Source organism: Crotalus tigris, unplaced genomic scaffold (genome assembly GCF_016545835.1).
Source record: "Crotalus tigris isolate CLP2741 ecotype Arizona unplaced genomic scaffold, ASM1654583v1 scf7180000024375.2447938, whole genome shotgun sequence".
Taxonomy (NCBI): domain Eukaryota; kingdom Metazoa; phylum Chordata; class Lepidosauria; order Squamata; family Viperidae; genus Crotalus; species Crotalus tigris.
This window is the reverse complement of record NW_024100545.1, coordinates 1424552-1440216: the sequence shown is the minus strand read 5'-3', so window position 1 is coordinate 1440216 and position 15665 is coordinate 1424552. Positions and strand designations below refer to the sequence as shown.

Below are 15665 nucleotides of genomic sequence, written 5' to 3'. Positions count from 1 at the left end.
TTTTGTACCAATTTTTCCTTCATTTATATCTTGATGTATATTTGATTGATTTTTTTCTTCATAAGTCTTCCCATTGATCCATCATTACTGCCTCTTTGAAATTTTGCAACTATTTTATCGTATATTTTTTAATCTTTTGCCTCGACAACATATTTAAATAGCAATTGCTGTTGTCTTTCATAAGTCTTTCATAATTTTCTTGTTTTGGAAGGGGACCCTATTCCAGTAATTAATCTAAGAGAGATGTCATGCTAAACCGTAAGTGATTGGTTTACTTGTGCCTTGGCAGAACTATAGCATAATGAGTTACAAGAATATATTCAATCATAATTTATTTTTATTAGTTAGTTTTATACCTCTATAGTAGTTAACATATTCGGAATTTTTAAAGAATAAATAAATAAATACAGGCATTAGATATGATGGAGTTCTCTGGGTCTGGTCCTTGCTTGCACGTTTCACTATCAAGTAGGTAACATCATCAATGTGCAACATCTGCAAGGCATCAACTAAGCTCAGAGAGCACCAAGAACTCCAGTTTAATCCTGAGCTACAGATATTCTTTTCTATTGGAACCCAAGTATGATTTCAATTACTACCAGTATGATTCCAGCTGGCATTTGGCCCTTAGTCTAGTTTAACTGAATGACATCTATGATGTATTGTACTTTTATTGTTGATTTTTATTACCGGTACTTAAACAAAATTCCACCCCTTATTCTTGTTTTAAGATTATTGTACCAGCAACTTTTTAAACCGTAGAATAATAAAATAAGGTAGGGTGATATTCAGTACATATCATTATTTTAGAAGAGTAGCTATTTTATATTCCTTGGATGGATAACCAATATGGATCTGATTCAAACTTAGATTGTCCAAGCTCTGAATTCTGGAGCACAATATGTGACTGCTTAGGGATAAAGCATCTTGACTACTTCTTTTAATCTGACGTATTTGTTGCTTTGGGATTTCCACTGTACTATTTTTTTAAAGCAGCTTTGTTACATTAACAAACTGTTATTGCATTATTTATCTTCCATTAGTTCTGAGAAAGAGCTCTGACCACAATATCTTCCTTGGCAGGACACAGACTGAAAGAGTAGCCCCCCCCCCGAACTTCAGACCCCATGAAGCAAAAATGCATTCCAATAGGAGTTCTCCTCCAAAACTTTACAATCTGGAGATCCACAATGACGTTTTTTTTAAGCAATAATAAGCAAGGAAGGATCAATGCCACATTTTCTTTGGCTGATGGCATTAAAGAATGATGCCTACACAGCTTTCTTTGCATCCACTTTCACAGCAGCTATAAGTCCTATTCTGGAAGCATGTACTATCAAGTACGTGTCTATAAATTCAAAATACACGGCTTCCTTATTTATTTACAGCACGTTGTATTCATTATATTTTTAAAATGTGCATCAGTTTTATTCTTTTCTTGGAATTAAAAAAAATAGAAAAATATTAAACATGCTGATGAAATCCTTCAGCCAGTCTTGATAGCTTGAATTCTGGGTTAGCCATGGATTTTCTTTTCTTTTCAAATCCAAATACTTTGAGCCAAGGCTTCCTGAAACAGCAGTAAAGGAAGATGTGTACTTGGTCAGGAAAAAGTCCAGTAAGTCGTTTGGAACCAAATCAAAAGCTGGCTCCCTTTATAATGGAAAGTCACTTTTCATTAAAGCGGTCTGACCTTAAGCGTTTCTGATTATTATTTTTTTAAATCGACACCTGACTACCACCCGGACAGAGTGAGGCGCTCTGCACATGCTCAGAGAGAAACAGTTTGTGCTTTATTCACATGACCCTGAACTCCCATGGTTTTTCTCGGGATTCACGCCCGGACGCTTACTAGTTGTACCAGTCTACTCCTTCGTATTTTTTTTCTCTGCCTGCTGGAGCTGCGAGACCAAACTCGAAGCTTTTCTCTCTTCTGCATCGCCCAAGCGTACAGTACACTCTGCTTACGCGAAACCCAGCGCTAGCTTGCCTCGTGAGCGAACACACACACGTACGCGCACCCACGAGCGCTTCCCACTTGCCATAATTACCCTTCCCGACCGCCTCCTTGGTTCTCCACCCTGCTAGCCTGTCCACGGACGGAGTTTAGGTAGAAAGCGGCTGGCCGAGGCGGGGTTCCCCCAGCTTGCTAGTCCCGCTGGGCGGGGGGGGGGGCGGTACGCTTTCCTTCGCGCGCTACTTGGAGTCGCGTTTTCACACCACGCCCGAAAAACAAAAGGCATCGGCCTCGCCAACGGATGGGGTTGCTGGCACCCTGCAGAAACCCAAGCTGGGCGGAAAACGGAACCGGACCGGCTGCCGCACCTTCCTTATTTGCGCCGATCGCCTCCAGGGACCCTCGGTTGCTCTGCAAGGTAAGGCAACGCGAAGCGCCTCCGCCTCTCTCTCTCTCTCTCTCTCTCTCTCTCTTTCTTTCTCCCCGTCCCTTCTGGCTGCGCAGGCAGCTGCCTCTTTCTGTCGGATGATCCGGGCTTGCTGCAGAGCACCTGCTGTGATGCGGTTCGGTCTGGGTGGTTTGGTTTTCCTCTTCTGGCTTTGCCCGTCCACGCTTGCTCGCTTTACTCCTGCAGCGGGAAAGAGGCACTCGAGGCTCCAAAGCTCCGTCCGCTGCTGCGCCAAAACGCCAACTCGACGAGAGGGGATTGGTTTTTCTGCAGACGGTTTCAGGAGGGTGCGCTGAAGCCACTCAGGGCGGCAAATTGCTGCAGGGACTCCGGCCTCTGCGGGCGCGCTTGGGTGCCGGTGGAGAGGCGATGCTTCCTCTCCCCTCCGCGCGTGTTTATTTGGTCGTGATTTCGCGTGCAGGGTTGTTCCGTTGACCGCCCATCTATACTGCGGCGACTTTCCCCGCGCGGTAGGTCACAAATGTTAATAATTTACCTCACGTATGCCGAGTTGGGCGGAACGGACTGGACTCTTCGTGGAGTGGCGGCTTCTCTACGCGCGAGGGTCTGCTCGGCGCTGCCACGCGCCTTTTGGGTTCGCGTGGTCTCCCGTGCAGTGAAACTCAGAGATTTAGATCCAGAATTCATTTGGATTCTTTTAGGGGCCTTACAGATGGATTTGAAAGAACATCACTTCTCCCCACCCCATCCATCCTTCGTCTTTACATCACTTTGTAGTTTCCACAGATAGATTTTGTGTGGGAATTCCAAAATCGATCGAGAAATCTGGGCTGATTTGCATATGCAAGGCTGCCTTTAATTGAGTGCTGATCCGAATTGGCAGACTCTAAAGCAGATTGTCGTCCAGCTGTGTTAGGATGGTGCCTGGACATAGTGTGAGTTTTCCATGAGGAAGGCTGATTTAAAGGCATAAAAGAGCGTTATTGAAACTAAAAAAAAAAAGTCTTAAGTGCTGCTGGTTGATGTGCATCATTTCTCTGGGTCAGGGTATTTGCATGGATGAGTCTGCAAACAGTGTAGAAACTTTGGGCTCCAGATTATTCAATGGAAGGCCATCATTTCTGACTACTCGGGCTACCAGTTTGACTAAGGCCAAGCTTCTTTGAGAGGTTCCTTTTCTTTTACAGTATCCTAGCCTTTCTTTAGTGCTATCCTTTCCAGCCAAAGGCTGGGCTTTAAGCCAGGAGGCTGAGGCAATTCCACATTGGTGTTGAATCCTGGGTGGATTCCAGGCAAGATTTTTATTATGCCAATGTCACAGCTCACTCACAGCATTTTTCGAAAGGTTCAAACCACAAAATCACTTGATATTTGCAACCCATTTGCGCTTTTCCACCTGCTTCTCTCTCACTCCAGTAAAAAAATATGTCAAAGAATCCTTCAACTGGAAGAACCCCAAGTAATCTGGCTTTATAGGGTTGTGAATCACAACTAGACATTCATTACAGGTTGCCCTACCTCTGTCCCCAAGGAAGTCTATACCAAAGGCTCCTATTATGATCACTTTATGCTCCTGGATTTGTTGTTAACGATGCTGCTGGTCCAGGAGTTGTGACTGGCTGATGAACTTCAGTCTCATATAAAATTTCAAACATGCTTTTCCAGCAGGGCAGGCAACCTGCAACTCACTAGAAGTTTGGGCAAGTAGTAAAGCTTTATGAGGGTTATAATTCAGAGTACCTGGACATCCGATAGCAATGACCATCTAAAGTTTGATTTAGAGCTGCCCACAATTGCACATAGATGACACTACATACCTACTCTGCAAAGGGGTTGATGGGTAAGCGGAGGTTGCAGATGGCTGTAGATGGGCGGATGCGCACACATTCCAAATCCCAACTGCGCCTTGTACGGAGATGTGCATCCTGCGTGCTGATTGGTTGATCCACTTCTTGTTCTGTGCTTGCTGTTTGAGTGTCCCCCGAGCCAGAATATTAACATTCACTGAAATATAAATGCAACACCTGTGCAATCATCCCCGAAAGAAAGGTGCTTATGTTCCCTGTTGTATAGTGCCAGAAAAGTTTAATCCAGGCTTAACCTGGAACAAGGGAAGGTAGGCTCTCCACGTGGTACTTTAGGAAACCATATTCATAGCAATGGAGTAGAGGTCTGGTTACATCTAATTCATAAAATCCTGTGGAAATTTTTTTTTCCTGAGGCTATATGAGTGCTGCTGAAATGAATGGAGAGCATTATTTTCGAACGCATGAACTTTTGATGGATTATGCTCTTCATTAATGATTGGCTGGGAATGGGGATGTTGTGATGTAGTTTATTTCACCTCTGGCACTTCAGAGCCTTGGACCAGCTATGCTTTTTACTTGCCCAGGGCCATTAGCAACAATAGTCTTGCTTAACATGCGGCTGCTGTGTTTTGGGAGGGACGATTAGGGAAAATTCACTTGTTTTTCTTCCTAGCAGTTGATAACCTGCTGTTGGAAACAGAGGAACATCATCTGCAAAGCAGGGCTACCCTGCTTGCCCAGAATGCAAGAGGAGAGCATGTGCTGCATCCCAAATAGTAGAAAACAAGCAGCGTGTCTTGTACAACAAGCCAAGGGAAAGCGAGTTCCAGCATTCTTTCCGTTATTTTCTTTCAGTTTTTGGTGGTACAGATTCAAGCTAATTCAGTGAGTTTGTGTGTATTTGTGTGTGAGAGAGAAAGAGAAGAAAGGGAAATAAAAGCAGAAAAAGCAAGCTTTGTCAGTGTCAGGTCACAACAGTTTGAATGTTCTTAACAACTGGTTTTGGAAACCTTTACAATGAAAGGACACAAAAGATCACACATATGACCTTTAATGTATGTCTAGGGTGGAAGGTGAAGGGTCTGTGCTGGTAACCCCAGTATCGTAGCTACTAGCTATGCTATGTACTTTATAGCCAAGTAGGAATTTGATATGGATTCTGGGGGGATGGGTTGCCAGGTGGGGGTGAGGTTCCATAAATTCATCTGATATTTTCACAACAGCTCTTTTAACCCCGAGTTCCCCATCCCACTGTATTCAGTGGTCAGAGATATTTTCAGCTCTTTAATAAGAGGGAAGTGGAACCTAATTGTAAAAAGAATTCGTCTGATTATGTTTCTGTATCTCAAATTGCATAACAGTGTATTATGCAATTGCTATAGTTTGCCAATTGCCAATGAGCCACTTTGGTTTGATTAAAACACCAGGGTACAAACTGGGAAACACTGAGTTCTAGTTTTGCCTTAGCTATGAAAGCTGGGTGGGTGACCTGGGGCCAATCACTCTCTTTCAGCCCAACTGGCTTCACAGGATTATTGTTGTGAGGAAAAATAGGAGGAAGGTGTATTAGGTATACTTGCTGCCTTGTGTTATTTAGTAATAGCAATAGCGCTTAGACTTATATACCACTTCACAGTACTTTGCAGCACTCTCTAAACCAGTGTTTCTCAACCTTGGCAATTTTAAGGCATGTGGACTTCAACTCCCAGAATTCCACAGCTAGCAATGCTGGCTGTGGAATTCTGGGAGTTGAAGTCCACATGCCTTAAAATTGTCAAGGTTGAGAAACACTGCTCTAAACAGTTTACAGAGTCATCCTATTGCCTCCAACAATCTGGGTCCTCATTTTACCGACCTCGGAAGGATGGAAGGCTGAGTCAGCTTTGAGCCAGAATTGAACTGACAAGCTGCTGAGAGCTGGCAGTCAGAAGAAGTAGCCTGCAGTACTGCATTCTAACCACTGTGCCACCACGTCTCTTTATGAAAACAATAGGATATAAATAAATGTGTTCCCTGCAAATTGAAATTTCTGGTGCATATGTGTAGAAATCATTGTAGATTAAAGGAGTGAAAGGCCACCTGGCTGTCATAAATCTGTATTGCTGCAATTAGGACAGGCCCAAATCATAAGAGTCATCTGTATTTATCTGTTAGAGAATTCAAGGATATTCCCTGGTGTTTCTTAAGTTTTCTTTGTGGTGGTGTGTTATCTTGAAGTTTGTTTTTGTAGTAAAATGTGAAAACTGTGCACTCTGGAGCTGGTAACTCTGAAAAATACAATTTTACAAAAGACAATAAAAAGACAAAAAAAAAAAACCCATACAAATTCAGTGGCTAATGAAGAACTCCAAATGTTTAGCTAATTAATGTTAAAAAGTTTTGTTTATTCATTTATGATACATACAGATTGTTTTAATTTTTGAGGGCTTTTGATACTGTAGTATAGAAACAGCAACATCAGTGCAGTTAGTGTTCACTTGTGCTGTGGTTCTATGAAGTTGTCGGACATAGGCGTAATGCTGCAATGGTATGCAATCAGTTCACATTCATTTGGCCTATTTTGCTTGTATTCATTGGAAACTTGCCAATAAATTTCATTATTTGTATGCATGTATTTGTGCATGAACATATTTATTTATTAACTTTATAATTTCAGAAGCTCTGCATGTTCCATCACCTAGCATACCATGTAATTTTCATGATAGCAGAATTTGCAAAATTCGTAACCGGTCTCCCTAACCTGATCCCTTCTAGTTCTGTTGTACTCCGATTTCCGTTGCTGTCTTGCTAGGCGACAGTGATGGAAGTTAAAGTAAACATTTGGACAGTGTCACGGGACAGAAAACTGCTATTAACTAGAACCATCTATACACTTGTAGCCCTTAACGTTGATCCATAAAGCATGAAACAGTGTTTCAAACTATGCAGTCACTTGGGAAACCCATACTGTGCTTACTGATACAGGTTCGTGATAAAGAACTCTGCATAAGTGAAACCAAACAAATCCTTGCTGCTGATTAACATGTCTTTTCCAAGAAAGTCAGAGAGATTATTAAGACTGCTGTTTTGCTTACTGTACTCCTCAGTCTTTTTCCTGCAGTGAAACAATTGCTCTTTTTGCATGACACTTAACTGGAATTGGGCCAAGGATGAAGTTCATCCAAACTGATGTTGTTGGTTTTTTTTTGGGGGGGGGGGGCTAAGTAACTCTTTCCCCATCTGCAATTAAGATAACATCCTAGAGAGGTTCAGGGAACATTTGGTCTCTATATAGGCAGCCCATTTTTGTGACTCTTTTAGTTTTACCATATCCGTTGGCGGAAAAAAATATTGTGGGTGTATATTGTGAGAACTGTGGGCAGCAGAAGACTAAAATAATAAAGCAATTCATAAAGGAAGCTGGTCTTTTTTTAAAAAAAGACAATTTGTATTAGAAAATTACATATTGATAGAAAACACGAATATCTTATTTACCTGTATTCTGAGTAAAAGAATTAAAGGTCATGCAATTTCCTAGACGATATGCAGCCTAGTATGGTGTTTATTCTATTGTCAAAGGAGATAAAGAGAAATTGTGAGGACAAAGAGCAGGAACTGGAAGTAATGACAACCCTGAGAATACCAGTCTAGCCAATTAGAAGCATAGCCTGAAAAGGTGCACACATATCCAACAATACACCCCCTTGACCCATTACAGAGTCATGCTGGCCTGATCTTTCCACCCCAGATATTTTACTTACTTGGTTGGTGTCATTATTTATTTATCTGTCTCAGCTGAGAGAACTGTAAATTTGGCAACCAGTTGGGACACCCTTACGCATGTGTTACCGGTGCACAAAGTTGTGAAAAGAAAGTGGAGGGGAAATGTCTTAGCCAGTCATGTCATGTAAACATGAAAATTACCTACCTAAATAGCAGCACTTTATTTGGTGTTTTATTAACTTTTCCTATCCCGTTGTATTTTCCTGCTTCCCTCTCTCTGTTGACATTTCCATAAAGTGCAGGTTTAACTCTATTGATGAAAGGGGGATTCCATAACAAAGATGCCTCTCTTTAGGTAAATAGGAGTGCAGCATTTAAGGCCACATGCAGTTGAAATAAATTTTTAGTGAAATTACTAAATACTATAAATATATTTAATATTTATACTGTACATTGACTTGATCTGCAAGTTTATATAATTTGATAAAGAAGTTCCTGTCTGAAATTGCTTATAGAGAGATTTATTAGTTATATTCTGCAGGACTCTATATAGCCTGAATCTCTTCAAGGTAAATAAATTATCATTTTTTTTTTTAGTTCTGGGAGGTCAGGTCTACATGGTTTGGGAGAAATGAAACATGAAGCAATTAATGACATTGTTCTGATCCTATGTAACTTTTATTGTGTGATTTTACTTTTTTTCTACATTTGGCACCCAACACAGATAATAAAACACACAATACAATAATTAAATTTAAATAAAGTTAAGTTTTTTTCTAAAGGGAACATCAGATGAAGAACTACACACTGTCCTAATTTGTTTCTCTGATCAATAATAATGGTGAGATTGCATTTCCCATTGGCAGGATGACAGCAACTGGCTGAAATGGTTTCTGATAATTTTTTTTTTTCCAATCACAGGGTAAAATAGCTCCTTCTTTTTATCCTTTCTTGCTTCCAAGCACATCAAGATCAGATATTGGGAGTGTTCTGAAATTATTTCTGACTCTGAATTCCAAAATCAAGATTCCAGAATCATATTTTTGAATAGTCTTCAAAGAGCACAGCTGCCAAAGCCTTTATATGGTCATTACTGTTTTCTTAGTATCTTTTGAAGAGTGTTAAGAGAATTGCAATGACTATTGCAGCAAAAAATGATGAACTGGTTACTGTCAAACAGAGGGGAATGTGTTGTCAAACACGGGAATGATTTGACATAGCTGGTCTGTAAGACCAACCCAGGTTGCTGTGTCACAGAGAAAGGTTGCTCTATTTTCTGTGTGTATGCCTGAGATCCACTGGAAAATCACCAACGGCTTTCATCACTTTCATAAAACCATAGCAGGTACAAACATCCGGAGCATTGTTATTGCAGGAAAAAAAAACCCTTTAAAAATGAAAACATGAAAAAAATAATTCATTATTAGCATTAACATTGTTTTTGGCTTTTTCAACATATGTTCAGACTCTTTACTTATGATTCTTTTCACATTATCCAAGTGGAATCAAGGGTGTGGGAAGAGAGAGAAAGCACCAAGACCCACTGGGACAATGCAGAGTTTGAGAAATGTTACCCTAGAACAGTGGTTCTCAACCTTTTTAATGCCGCGACCCCCAACCGGTCGTAAGTCAAGGACAACTCAACCGGTTGTAAGTCGAGGACTACTCAACTGGTGCAGCACCGTTTGCAGAATGGGACTTTTGGCAGCTCAGCAGGGCAGAGACAGCCTGGACCATTCCTATTGGCTTTGGAAAGCCAATAGAATTAGACTCTATTCAAGAGAGTCTATTCTATTGGCTTTCAAAAGCCAATAGAATAAAAGGGAGTAGCACAGCTAAGGAAAAGGGGAAAAAAATGGCGGACTGAGTTGTTTGGCAACCCCCGTGAAATGGTCGTTCGACCCTAAATGGGGTCCCGACCCACAGGTTGAGAACCACTGCCCTAGAATGTAGTACTCAATTTTAAGAAGCGAAGAGAGAGAAAACATGGGGCTCATGTTACTGGCAGGAGGCAACAAACAGGACTGCTGCTACTTTTGTCCCTTTGTGTTCCTCATCCATGAAGAGGTTCTGCCACTCCTTTTAGCTCCCTCTCTCCGCAAATAACCTAGCAAAAATTGATCTCTAAACAAGCAGAGCCAAGATTACTTGGCATCAGTTTATTGGAAAGGCAAGTTCTTGGACCTCAAACAGCAGAGTGTCAGATGGAAATCCAGTAGGTGAAGAAGTCTTTTGATTTTCCTGCCTGCCTTGCACCTATTTATTTGGTCAAGTTATATAGCCACCCATCTCAGCAAATGACACAGTGAACAATATTTAAAATTGCAATGACAACTATAACAATTAAAATACGTTCCAGCCAAAAGAAATTTGGCAATCACTAACACAACCAGGAGACAGGTTGTTTCACACACTTGGGGGCTGGGTCTAGGAAGAAGCCAGGTTTTTAGGGCCAATAAATGGCCAATCAGGATGTGAGTCATCCTGATCTCCAAAGTTTTTTTTTTTTTTTTTATGAATAGCAGCCCTGCCGGGAGGTCCCCACAGCAAATCTCTCATCCTGAATTTTGCTGGATTTGAGGAGGACAATGGTTGACAATGTCATTTTGGAAAGGTGTGTGTTGCTAAGCAACCGCTAGCTTCTGACTTTTCTGTTTGTGGGGGGAAAGTGCTGGAGAGGGAGGAAAAGAATGCAAAGTGATCTGATGAACACTTAAAAAAAATATTAAAATTGAGTTTGGAGTGAGAAAGATGTGTGCTCCTGGCATGAATGTTGGAGGCCCTTGGAAGTCTGACTTCCAAATCCTGCTCAGGTCATGAAGAGTATCATTTCCCCCTCTGTTGAAGAGAAGGAGGGAGGTTTTGGGTATGGATTTGGAGGGCCCAGCTTGGATGAAAACCAAATACCTTGCCTGCCTAAATGGGTTAGAACAGTGGTTCTCAACCATTTGGGGTCGAATGACCATTTCACGGGGGTCGCCAAACAAGGCTGTCCACCATTTCCCCCCCCTTTTCTTTGGCCACGCCCCTGGCACCCGGTGATGTATAAGTGGTTGGGGGTCACCACAATATGGGGAACTGTATTATGGGGTCGCGGCATTAGAAAGGTTGAGAACCACTGGGTTAGAATTTGTGGACCTCTCAGAAGGTGGCTTCTAGTTCCAGCTTCTTTGTAGGATTGCAAGATCTGCTACATGTTACCTTGATCAGGTCTCCCACAGAAATCAGACAGACATAATTTTCACTCTGAAATAAATATGGGTTAAACCCCTTTGAACTGAAGGGAATTACATGCTTCCATTAAAACAAAAGTAGTCCCAACACCTCCAAAATTACCTTTTCATCAAAATTTGCTTTTTGCTTCACAAGCAATTTCTTTTTAACACAGAGGGTTATTTTTCATAGAGAAGAAGTTTGCTCTTGCAGCCTGAAAGGGAATAATTCTGTCAACTTGGAGAAAAGGGAACCTGAATCTGGCTTAGATTTCCTGGCATTCCACAGTTGAAATGAACTGCCAGCCTGGAGCTTTATAGTTCATTGCCCAAACTAGGTTACATCATCAGATGATATTAGCCACCTTGGGTCTAAGTCAGTGACGGCGAACCTTTTAGAGACTGAGTGCCCAAACTGCAACCCAAAACCCACTTATTTATTTCAAAGTGCCAGGGCTGCATCAGCATTGTGGTTCCCTCAGGGAGGGCAGGGTGTGTGGCCCATTGGGTGGGCATGGCCAGGGTGGTCACAGCAGACTGGGTGGGTATGGCCAAGTAGGCGTGCCCACCTCCATGCTCTAATACCTCTACTCGAGCTTGCTAGCCGGCCATTTTGCCTGCTTTATGCTGGGTGGGGCTGCTACTCCAGGCGGTGGCAGCAGCCTAATGGACCTGCGTGAGCTGCTAGTGGCAGCAGTGCGTGTGCCCACAGAGAGGGATTTGAGTGCCGCCTCTGGCATGTGTGCCATAGGTTCACCACCACTGGTCTAAGTACTAAGAGAAAGGAAGCATCCATCCACACAAGCATCCATCCACACAACCCTTCCAAAATAACCTTCAAATGACTTAGAAGATTCTTTGATCTCGCCCATAGTAAAATATGATTTGGTGGATCATCCACTTAATTTCTAAAACGTTTCTGTTTTTAGTCTCACAACAGCCTCAGATAAACCTGCTGCCCTCTAAATGTACAGTATTGGGATTGCAACTCCGAGTATTCCTTGCGATCATGCAGTCCTCTCTATAGGGCTGTGGAATATGGGACCATCTTCTTCTGACAGCAAAGTAGTGTGGGTTAACCATGCCAATCTGACTGATGGAGGCATTTTTATGGTTGTGGTTTTCAGTATGTACTATGAAGAGGATAAATATCAGGCTTATGCCTATAAATACCATTAGATAGATACCTTGATGAATGAATGCTAAGAGTATGTATTTTGTATACACTCATGGAATCATTTTCTCTATTTTTGACTTAAAAATAATTTGAGGATATTTCTTTAAAATGACTGTGCCTTCTTGAACATGCTCGATTGTCTTTCTAAGTAATACAAGAGTTATTGGGTACTGGTAAAATGGCCTTTAAGGGAAGCAGGTCTGGCATTGTAATCTTTGCATTTTGAGGAAATGCTGATAGACTTCTAAGGAACTCCTCAGTTCCCTACAGTGCAGTTTGAAAGTCATTGACATAGCCTTCCTTCCCTTTTATGTCCTGGAGATGAAACAATGCATGCTGTTAATTTTGGTGAGACGCCAGAGTTGCTGTAATTCTTCTTGAATATTGGAGCAATTGGAGGAAATAGAACTCCAGAAGACTTTTAAGAGTGCACAAGGAGTCACTTTTATTGCAATTGCAATCCTGGAAGTTACCTCAGAGCTTATAAGCATCATGCTGTTTCCACTATTTTGTTATAAATAAAGTGACTGGCTTGCTTGGCCGAAGCTCATGCAGATTGCCAGCACTATAACAACCAGTCCTGACAGATGTAATATGAAGATTATTAAAGCAGTTGTATTAGCCCATGGTAAGTATTGTCAGTATTAGGCCTTCTATTATCTTGGGTATAAAATGTGCAGTGCTGAATGGGTTTATGTCAGGATCAGAATCAGATACGGGCTACAACAGCTGTAAAATAGTTGATCTATTTAAGTCAGATCAATTCAATATGGGGATGGACTGTGGGTGAGAATCCATAGTTGTTCTTGTTGCCACCATCACCTTTGCATGTTAAACATTCATAAAAAAGTTGCATTAATATAACTTGCTAAGCAAGAACAAACAAACAAGACACATTACAGTGTAGTGTAGGGGAAGGCACTCTGAACACTCATGTTGAAAGTGGTCTTGAATACCCTTTTTTCGCAGCCCATACATTTTGGCTCACAGCTGAAACACACCTGAAGTGTTGCAAACCCCAATACAGGCCTAATATATGTTCTCAAATACTGTAATATCATTTTGGAAAACAAGGTCCTTCTCCCAGAGAACCTTCTACCTAGGGAATGTACCCCGAAGATCCTGGTTCTGCCTACATACATGACACAGCCTTATTTGCTAGGTCCTGTGCAAATATAATTTTTATTTTATGGCCATCCAACTCAAACAGTGCAACTGTGGGTAGCTTACAGCAGAAAAATAACCAGAGATAAAAACAAGTACCGTATAGTTAATAATGCACATTAAGTGGGCTAAAGAACTGAGCAAGTAATTGCAACAACAAGCCCCAATTCATATGCAGTACGTAGGTTTGTCCCAGACTTTTCCAAGGACAACAGCCATTATGTTAGAGGACTGTTGAAAAAGAAGCCATTTTCTCTTTTTTCTCAGTCATCTGCAAGAAAATGGATGGCTGTACTTTGTAATCTGACGGTCCTTAACATTTTTTTCTGAGAATAAATATTTAGACGTCTGCAAGATTGATAAGGAGCCAGATATAGTCTTTTGCTGCTCATTGGGAAAGAGGCCCAACTACATCAATTTAAAGATAGCTTGGAGAAGACTGCCAGAACGGGAGTCTGGCTTTTGCCAACTCTTTGGGTGAATATGTAACTCAGAAGGAATGGTTTGCCAATTTGCTGAATATCCATCAGTGTTATATTAGTTGAAAAACTACCACAACTATTCAACAAACCTAGCTGGGTAGGGTGAAAAAAATATGGATTTATATGTTTATAAATAACTCAAGGTGGCAAACATATGTTATACTTTTTCTGCCTCCTATTTTCTCCACGACAACAACCCTGTTGAGTCCTTGGCGAAAAGCAGACGCGAGAAGCAGTTGTAGTCCTCAGGTTTCCTTTTATTCTGTGTTCAGCTTACAAGTGAAGGCTTCAGCAACGCCCAAAAGCTCCTAGCCTCTTATATAGGCAGTTCCCGGGTAATTGTGTTACTTTTCCCGCGCCATCACCCGCGCATGCGCACAGGCACTGGCGACAGCCTGTCTGGTCCCGGGCAGCTTGCACCTGCCCGGGACTGCCTGCAAACGCCCCGAGCCCGTTTGCAAGGCTCGGGACATAACACCCCTTTCCCCCGGGCTAAGACTACTACCAACATACAATTATTTCTTGATGCAGTGTTCTACTCCCCAGTGCTCCTACTGTTTACTGGCTTTTGTTTGGCCAGCAATGTTATGTAATCCTCTAAGTATTTAGGAGATTTCCTTGCTCTCTGTGACCTTCTCAGCTCTGGGTTTCTGACAGGTGTTTCCTGACTGAGGGGAGACGTGAGCCTGTTCTCCTTATCATGCCTTGGTGCCTTCCAAGGACTGTGCCCCGATGCCTGGCCTGCTTGCTCGCCCACCGGGCTCGTCAGGCCAGGGCTTCTGTCACTTTGTGACCTGGTTGACCTGCCTAGCTGTAGGCCCTCGGGCCCCTTGAAGTGATAGCCACTGCTGGGCGTCTCTATAGAACCTCCTAGGTCCGTCCAAGACCTGTCAGGAGGCTGTCCAATCCCTAAGCCCCGTTCTGTGTCCGGGCTCGTGTGGGTCTCTGTACCTTCCCAAAACTCAGTTACTCCCTGATTTGGGCTAGAGGTGTTGCGGTCGGGACTTGGTTCCTCGACCACCTCCCTGTAAGTTTGACCCCCTGTAGGACTTGGGGTAAGGTCAGGCCAACTCTGGGGATTATGTGCCAGCTCTGTTACGGGGTATGATTTATTGGGATGCTCCCGGGTATCCTCCCTGACTGGAGTACTGTGCTGTGCAGGTGAATAGTGATTGTACCCCCGGGGTGACTCCCTGGCTGGAGTAGGCATGAATGCCTGGTAGTTGGATAGGCTCTTAGAATTCCTGTTTGGGGCACTCGCGGAATCTTGGAATGGGCCGTTTGTGGCTCCATGATTGGAGGTGGGCAGCAGCTCGTGCCCCTCCCTTTGCTCTAAAGGGTCCCCCTCCCCCCCTGGAAAAGACCCAGGAGTCTCATCTGAAAGGTCCCGCCTAGGGCGGAGTTGGTCGATGTGCCGACGCAGGACACGACCGTTGTCCAGGGCTACCTCGTAGGAGAGAGGACCTGTGACCCTGGAAATAGAAGCGGGGACCCATGTATGACCAGGCCCGTAATTGCGAGTCCAAACCGGGGCACCCACAAGTAGTTGTCTAGGTGCCCTAGGATGTGAGGTAGATGAAGGCAGTCTGTCCGGATGCAACCGGTCAAGCTTCGTAGTAAGTTTGCGCCCCCAGCGAAGTTCAGCTGGGCTTCTCCCTGTAGAAGTGGACGGTGTGGTGCGGTAAGAAAGGAGAAAGTCAGCCAACCTGTGATGCCAGTCCCCATAGGTGAGTCTTTTCAAGGCGTCCTTTGTG

At 42.9% G+C, this 15665-nt stretch overlaps 1 long non-coding RNA gene across 1 annotated transcript in view; it reads left to right on the top strand.

Annotated features, from left to right (window-relative positions):
* The first annotated feature begins 218 nt into the window (after nucleotides 1–218).
* The window catches only part of LOC120301304, a 132481-nt gene continuing 117034 nt past the window's right edge, over nucleotides 219–15665 (top strand). Inside the window, exon 1 of the long non-coding RNA XR_005554858.1 lies at nucleotides 219–2375. This is a non-coding gene — a long non-coding RNA (uncharacterized LOC120301304). The remainder of the gene's footprint in view (nucleotides 2376–15665) is intronic.